Below are 8,301 nucleotides of genomic sequence, written 5' to 3' on the forward strand. Positions count from 1 at the left end.
TGCAGGAGGATGTGGTGCCATGCAGGAGGTGCAGGAGGATGTGGTGCCATCAGCTGCTGCTGCCCTGGCATTTGGCTGAGCTGGCATTGCACAGTGGGGCAGTGGTGGCACACGTGACAGTGACTGAGATCGTTGGGAGGTGAAATCAGATTCAATTGCATTAGAAATTCATGTCAGATAAAGCCAGCTGAGGTACTGCAGAACTATACATACATCTGCTTAATATATTTATTACATATACCTCCCAGATTGATTCTGAGCTTAAAAAAAAAAAAAAAAAGTTTATTTTTCCTCTTCTCTGTTACTCATCTGGTAGTTTTGTAATATTTAGCTCTTCCTTGCTGTTTGATTGGATTTGTGAACTTTCCAGTTGTGTCAATAAAGCGATCAACAGAGAGATGGAGTTAGACTTGGCACAGGGAAGTCGTGTAGCAGATTTTCCTGCTCCTGCACACCTCAGGTCTGGTGTCGCTTGCAGTCACCAACAGCAGGCTGGACTGACCCTGCTCATTTGTGCAGCCCAATAGTAACACTGATTAAAATCTGGCATTAGCAGTGTAGCTTGGAGTATACTTCAAGGCTGATTGGATTGCAAAATGCCAGCAGAGTGCAGGTGTAAAAGCAGTCTCCAGCCATGCCTGCTTTTTGTGCCCAACAGAGGGTTCCTCCTCCAGCCTCTCTCTGGGGTGTTGTCCTGCCTTGCTCCTGGATCACAGGGACTGCATTTATTTTGGTGATAGCAGCATGCAGGGCTGTAGAGCTATTTGTGACTCATGGAGTTATCTGGACTTTATTCAAAGGCTGCTGGAACACAATCCCCAGTAACATGTTTCAGGGGACCCTGCCTGGGCAGGGAGGTTGGACAGGATAACCTCCAGCGGTCCCTTCTGTAACCCTAACTGTTCTGAGATTCTGTGACTTTCCACCTCTAGAACTGAAATAGAACATGACCCATGTGTGTTTCTAGGAAGACAAATCACTCTTCTTTGTCAGGATTACTCATCTCACCTCCTCCAGCACATACTTTGTCCTCTGTGCTCTGGTGTCTGTGAAAACGTGGCTGGAGTGGGGTGCCCAGCTCACTGCCATCCCCCAGACCACAAACTAAATGTTGTATTTCCAATGCTCCTTGGGTCTCACCTGGCTCAGACCTGCTGAGCCTGATGTGACTTTGCATTGTTTCCTCCATGAGTTCATCTGCTTCCCAAATCACATGCAAGGCTGGTGTCCACACCACCATCCTGCAGTGATGAGTGATCTGTGCTGTGCACAGCAGCTCCTCTGTCTGAGCTGCCATCCCATCACTTCCTTGGCAGAGTCCCTTCCTCAGTCTGGTGGGACACAGCTGCTGCCTCTGGCCTTTCCCACCTTTCTCATGCTCTTCCCTTTCAGCTCCACTGGAGAAAAGGGAATCTCTAAGCATGGACCCAGGGAGCAACCCAGGTCCCTTTGCTCTGTGTTTGTGGCTCCTGTGCTGCTGTCCATGCTTTGGTGCAGGCGGCCAAGCCCTGTCTTTGCAAGCACTACAGTGTCTCTGAAAAGCATGTGTCTGGAATAGAGAGGTGAGAGTGTCTTCAGCATCAAATAACCATCACTGCAAATTTGCATGTTTTGGTGCAGTTCGTGCCGCCTGGGAGCAGCCACAGGGGTGGGATCTCCATGGGACAATTTTCTTTTAGCCCGTGCAGGCAGTGGGAGTCCATGTAGCCAGAGGGTGAGGAAGTGAGGCTGTGCTTCAGAGAGGGTGAAACCTTGGCAAAACTCCCACCTTCTTCAAAAGGGGTCTGTGTGGTCTGCTGATTAAAATGATTTTAATGCAAATCAACATTAGCCTGTTCCACATTGCATGGAGCAAGGAGAGAGAAAAAAGAGAAGGGTGTGACATGGTTCTTTCAGCCTTGTAATTCTAAAATTTTGGTGCAGAGTGAGGAAATGTGTGCTAATAGCAACCCTCAGGGTAAAACCTTTTTAAATATTCCTGGTAGTTTTTTAGCCAACTAAACTAAACCAGAAAAACCCTGCCTCCATATTCAGGAGTTACACTTCATGAAGGATATCTCTCAGGTGTAATTTCATCCTTGATGTCACCCAAAAATTAGAGAGACAAAAAATATATCAAAATTGAGGAAAACCAGTGTAATCTTGAGAGATTAGAGCTGTGAGGGTCTGTGACCTGCAAAAAATCAGAGCGCAAGGCAAACAATGCTCTGTGTGTAAGTAACACTGATGAACATGTATGGGGATGGGAAAGAAGAGTGCATCAAGCATTAACTGCTGATGCAGACACCCTCCAGGCTTGCTCGTGTTGTGGTTTGTCGTGGCACACTCTGACTGGGCTCAATGGTTTTTTCCCCACCTGCTGTCTTGGAGGAAATCTTCATGCTGCCTCTGCCAAAGCTTAGTGGACAAAAACTTGTGGAGGAACAATGCATGGTCAGTGTGAGAGCAAAGAGTGTTATATTATCTTCTACTTCTTGTTCTACCTACACCTGAATGTTAATTTTTGTTTTCTCTTCAAGGGAAGCTGCTAAATACAAAGTACCTCTCCACCACCAGAGAAGCTGATAAGGTGATGATAAAAAATATACAGAATAAATGATGCTAAGAGCTGCATTATTCTAGAGAGGAGGGGAAGGCAGAGGGCACTGTAAATACCCTTTATGTACATTCCTGTGTTATCCCAGTGGTGTAGTGCAGGAGAGGGTACAGAGCCTCAGGGTTCACTCAGGCACTTACATAAAAAAAGATTCAGCAGCAGCAGTGTGTGTTAGAGAGCTAAGCCATAATTAAACACCCCCAGGTAGTTTAAATGAGACGTACACATTTGGAAGATAGTTTTTATCAGATCACGTCACCATCTGACTGGCACAGAAAACAAACAGCTGTGGCCTGTACTTTCCAGCATTGTTGTTTGCACAGTGAGCATCAAGGCTGCGTTGGCTGTGGGTCCAGAAGTGTGTTGTGCTTGTGCAAGAATGTCAGAGGGTTTCAAGCTGGTGCCTTCCACTCTTTTTCCCTGTCCTGGAGGGTGTAACTCACCCCTTGCTCTCCCTTTGTCAGGGCAGGGTGACAGAGCAGCTGGGGCTGTGGTCCGGAGCACCTTCACTCACCAGCCACATTCCTCTCCTGGTGAGGGTTGGCACTTGGCAAAGAGCAGCCAGACAAAACCTGAAACTGAAGCTGCTCTCACTGTCGTGGAAAGGATGCTGGAGCTGATGGTTGATGTGCAACTGCCTGATGGAGGTCAGAGCTTGGTGACTGTGAGTGACTGAACCAGGGTGTTCTAGAAAGCCTCTGTCCCATCAGCTGGGGGTTCACCCCTCATGGGTGGGGCTGTTGAATTGAAAAGGGAAATGTGTTAGCTTGAACCTCCAGTAAAGGTGTTTTCCTCAAGGCCTGAACCACTGGAGCCCATTGGAGCCAGGCTTTGAATTGTTACAGCAGTGACAGGATTTGCACGTGGTTACCACCCATCAGGTGTGAAGAAGACATTTCCAGCTGAAGGGGCAGCTGCCTTCCTGCCCAACCTGTCAAAGCTGTTAAATTGCTCCAGCTTAATCACAGGGAACTCCTTGAGCATTTCCAATGAGAGTATCTGATGAGAATGTGCATAAGGCTCTGGAATTCAATTTCAAGCCCCAAATGAGGAAAAAAAAGTTTACCTACAGCACTGTAAGCTCCTGGTAAGACTCAAAATAGCTAAAACACCTTGTGGAAATGCTGGCAGCCTGCTCAAAACATATTGAAGCCTGCCTTTTTGCTCCAGCAAGGAACAGGAGACCAGCCCTGTTGGTGCCCGTCCCCTGTGCACTACTGGGGTGCTGCACTTGGTCCGACCTGCTGGGACCTCACAGAGTTTGGGACAATAGACTTTGGCTTTAAAAATAATGCTCATTATTTTTACAACCCTGACGAAATGAGCAATTCCTCTGTAGGATCATTGTGTTTTCCTCATCCATTCTTCTGCAGAGCCCCTGCAATAGAAACCTGCAGAACAAGAGGCACCCCCTGATGTCACCTGGCCTCTTGTTCTGCAGGTTTCTGCTGCAGGGACTCTGCAGAAGGTGGGATGGGGAAAATGAGGGATCTGTCCAGCAGCCAGCTGCCTGATGTGGCAGCAGTACCCTTGGTGCTGGGGGAGCATCGTCCTTGCCTGCGGAGACAGGAGGGAAAAAAGCCTCTGTTCCCAAGGGCAGTGCTGGAGATGCCGGCCAGAGTTAGGACTGGCTTGATGGCTCCTGACGGTAGCAGGACAGGAGCCTGGAGGTGGTTTAACTGTGCCTTTGCCGTCGCCATGGTGGTTTCTTTGTGTTCTTTGGGTGTGTTGTGAATGAAGGGACGCTGTTAGGATGCCAGGTGGAGTGTTCTGGTGAGCTCACTGCATCACAGCCCTGTGACTGCAGGGGATGTGCCTCCCCGCCCTGGAGCTTTGCTTCAATATTTACAGAACACATTGACACATGTTTAAAAAGCTTCAGCTGGAATGAGCAAGACCAAACACTGCTGTGGGAATGTCACCGTGTCCCTTTGGAGAGACAGTGTGGGCAGCTGGCTGTGGGGCACAGAGCTCTTTTGGGATGACAGTGGTTAGAGGGGAAGCTGAGTCTGTAGCAATGGATGAGCTTTAGTGTAGGACAGAGGTGAGAGACATGGAAGAGGAGGGATGCTCAAGTCTGTGGTAGTAGAGTGAAACACGAAGCCAGGACCCAGCTTGAAAGGCTTTGTAAGAGATGTCCCAAGGAAAGCAAAGACCAGTTTGGGATAGAAAGTGAACTGACTTTAGGTCTACCAAGGAGTCTTTAGAGATAAAGCAGTGCACCCTGACTGGGAATAGCCCTGTCCTGCCCAAGGGGATTATCCAAGGGAAACCCTCAGAGCCACCTTGCAATAACTCCTTGGTCCCAAAACACTTGGTCCCATCATAATCATTGTCATGATTATTCTCTGCTGGGAGAGCTTGATTTTCCTAGGCATTAAACAGACAGATGAAAAAAGGGTGGTGTCAGCTAAACACTTCCAAAAGCTGTTATGGATATTTTAATGTTGCTGTGGACTTGTTTTCCAGCTTTCTCTAAAATCAAGTTTGGGGTCCATATAAATATACAGTGGTGAGCTTAGTGTCTCTTCAGAGAGGGAAAGGGACCAGAGCATCACTTTGCTATTCATTTCCAAAGGCAGGATGTACAAACAATATCAATATTTATTAAACAGCTTTGTTTATCCCAGGTTTGTAACAAAGAAAGTGACTTAGATTGTGGTGTTTGTCCTCTTTTCAGTGTCCTACTCCTCACCTGAGTTTGCAGGTTTTTCTTAATGCATATATTACTTCTGTATTTTGAGGACAACTGTATCCCAAATATCTTAAAAAGGGAAAGTGGCACTTAGTTTTTGGTTGCCTCAGTGGTTATATGATTTCTGCTTTTAAGAGTCCCTGTCTGTGATAGACAGTGGCTCTCACTACCCAGGCTTACAACAGAAGCTTTGTTGTCTGATTTTGCCCTTCCACTCTTCCTTCCTTCCCCTCAGCTGCTTAAAATAAACAGGGAAGTTTTAAATTCAATGAGACCAGTGAATTTAAAAAATCTGCTCCTATGAATGGCTTATTTTTTTTTTACTTCAGCTTAAACCTGATTTCAAGTGACATCAAGAAGAAGAAAAATATTCAAAAACCCCCAAAGCCCACTTAGAGCATAGTGAAAGTGCCCAGCCAGCAGTTTCCTCAGCAGCAGCTTTGCTGGAGGCTGTTTGCTGTGCCCCTTGCTGATGGGCACATGGAGAGTGCAGAGAGGGATTTCTAGACATCTCCTGCACTACAGAGGTGAGAATTTAGGTATTTACTCTTTTTTAAAGATGCAGAAAGTCGCCCCTGTGCATGGGGACAGCCACTGCTTGTTGCATCTGTACACAAGACAGAAACACACTGTAAGGCACGGTGCTGCTGCCTCTGAAAGATCAGGACTGTTACCAGCTGCTCCCTTTAAATTAATTTTCCCAAAGTCAGTCACAACATGAGCAGAGCGATGATCCTGATGACACTTCCCGAACAATTAGCACCGGGAGCGAGGAGCACCAGAGGACTCACGCCATGTTCTGTGCTGCATGTCTTCGGTATAAATAGCCTGGCTGGAGGATCTTTTGCCCAAAATTATGATGAAAGGGTGATTTTATGCTAATGCAACCTGTCAGTTGTGTTTGAAAGCAGGGACACCAGAGCTTTCTGCTCTGCTTCGATCAGGAACACTGGACTGATTAAACATCGGGCAACAGGAGGGTTGTTCATAGCTGGCTGGTGGGCACGAGGGCTCGTGGGGTGGGCACTGGTGGGCAGGTAGCTCTTATGAACTTCACAAACTGTCTGCTGTGTCCTCATGGTGTGAGGAGAGGCCATGCTCTGCACATGTGGATACAACTGGGATAAGGAGCACTCCTCACTCACCATGAGGGCAGTGACCTTGTGATGAGGCACCAAAGGAGACCATGGGGCTGTCCCAGCAGGAAAGATCCTGCCAGGTGGGTTGAAAGTGCTCAGCAACAGCCTGGATCTGGCTGCAACTGCTGACAAACCCAGCAGTGCCTGTGGTTTGCTGAGCTGGATCTCCAGGTGCTTTGCAGGGTAGGTTGGCAGCCAAAGTGACTGCTGCTGGTCCTAGAGGAACTGCATTTGTAAGTGGACACTTGTCCATCACAGATCTCATTCCTGCACTGCCTTCTAAGGCAGAAGTCTGTGGAAAAGATGTAAAGCCCTTGGGATGGAAAATACTTACAGTGCCAGGAGTTTGCTGAATCCTTGGCAGAGGTATGGTCCTTACTACGTAAGAATTAGCACCCAGCCAAAATGACTCAGACTAAAACCTCTTCAGAAAGTCCCTTAATGGATGGTTTTCTTCTCGTTCTCTTTCTTTGTTTTGACCAGCTATGGGCCAGTGGAAAGAGAGAGGAGAAAGTGTGTAAACCAGGGGGAACATCACTGTGCCCAAGGCAACATGCTGAACAAACTGCAGAGGAGGCACTGAGAAAAGTGCCTAAAGTTTCATGGGCAGAGATGCACAGTGATTTGTGTTAATTGACTAATGAGCAGTCTCTTGGAGACGCCCAGACTTTCAGACCCCTCAGCCTTTACCTCATAGAAGGACCTTTTGCAGTGCTGAGGTCAAGAGTCAGGGTCCACCCTAAGTGATGGCAGCGTGTGAAGTACTTAGAGAAGGATGCCAAAGACTGAAAAAGACTGATAGCAAAGGCTGGTGGAAAGACCACCCTCACCTGCTGGCAAGGCCTGTGAAGTTTTCACTTGAGTCACTCTAGTGGGGAGAACATGTGTGAATGTGGAAATTTGCTGTGGTGTGTTGGAGTTTAACTCTCTCCATCAATGGGGGCTTCTGGCTCATGCTTTAAAGGCATCTGGTCCCTCCAGCTCATCTTTCCAGCTTTAATAGGAGATGTGCATGTGCTTCCCCTTCCCCCCAATGCGTTACATTTTCAGACCAATTTTAAAAGTAACCTCTTTAATATTGAATTATTCCTGATCTCTATTGTCACTTCTAGCTGATTAGTTTAAGGACTGTGCTTGGTTTGTTTAATAACCTCTTGACACTAAACAAACAATCCTGAAAAGGGAACAATTTGCAAAACAGAAGGAAAACAAATAGCCTACAAGGGCACCCTCTTCAAAATAGAAAGACTGATTACATTAAAATGGCAAAATAATTCCTGACATTAAAAGAATGTATATAGATATTGGCTTATCTATATTCAAGGAAGATTTGAAAACACCGCAAAGTTAAAGTTTTCATTAGCAGTACAGTGAAATCTCTCAATTAGAATTCCTGAAGCATATTAAATGGTATTTAGCTTCTAACTCAATGCATCATTTTCTGTTAAATAATTGATCGTGGTGCAGAGATTGTGTTTGTGTAGTTTAAGAAAGCGATTAGACCAAAGAACATTTGGTAGGAAAGTTGCATTGATAACTGCGACACTACTGCAGCCGTGCTGTGGAGCTGCTCTCACAGCAGGGCTGGCCACTGAGGTGGGCAGGTGTTGGGCCTGAAGGGACTTGGGACAGTAAAAGCTGTGCTGGACCACAAGAAATTCGTCTTGAACACAGTGGGGAAGACTTCCAGGGATCCAAACTGCACAGGGATGAGACATGGATGCGAAGAGGGAGAACCCCTCACCCCAAAACCACACTGATGAACAGAGCAGAGGGTAAAAGGCTGAAACTCCAGAGATGTTGAGAGAAGACTCAGTAAGGAGTAATAGGATTCCTGGCAAAGGCCAGGTGTGATGAGGTTAGCCTGGAGG

Source organism: Parus major, chromosome 7, assembly GCF_001522545.3.
Source record: "Parus major isolate Abel chromosome 7, Parus_major1.1, whole genome shotgun sequence".
Lineage (NCBI taxonomy): Eukaryota > Metazoa > Chordata > Aves > Passeriformes > Paridae > Parus > Parus major.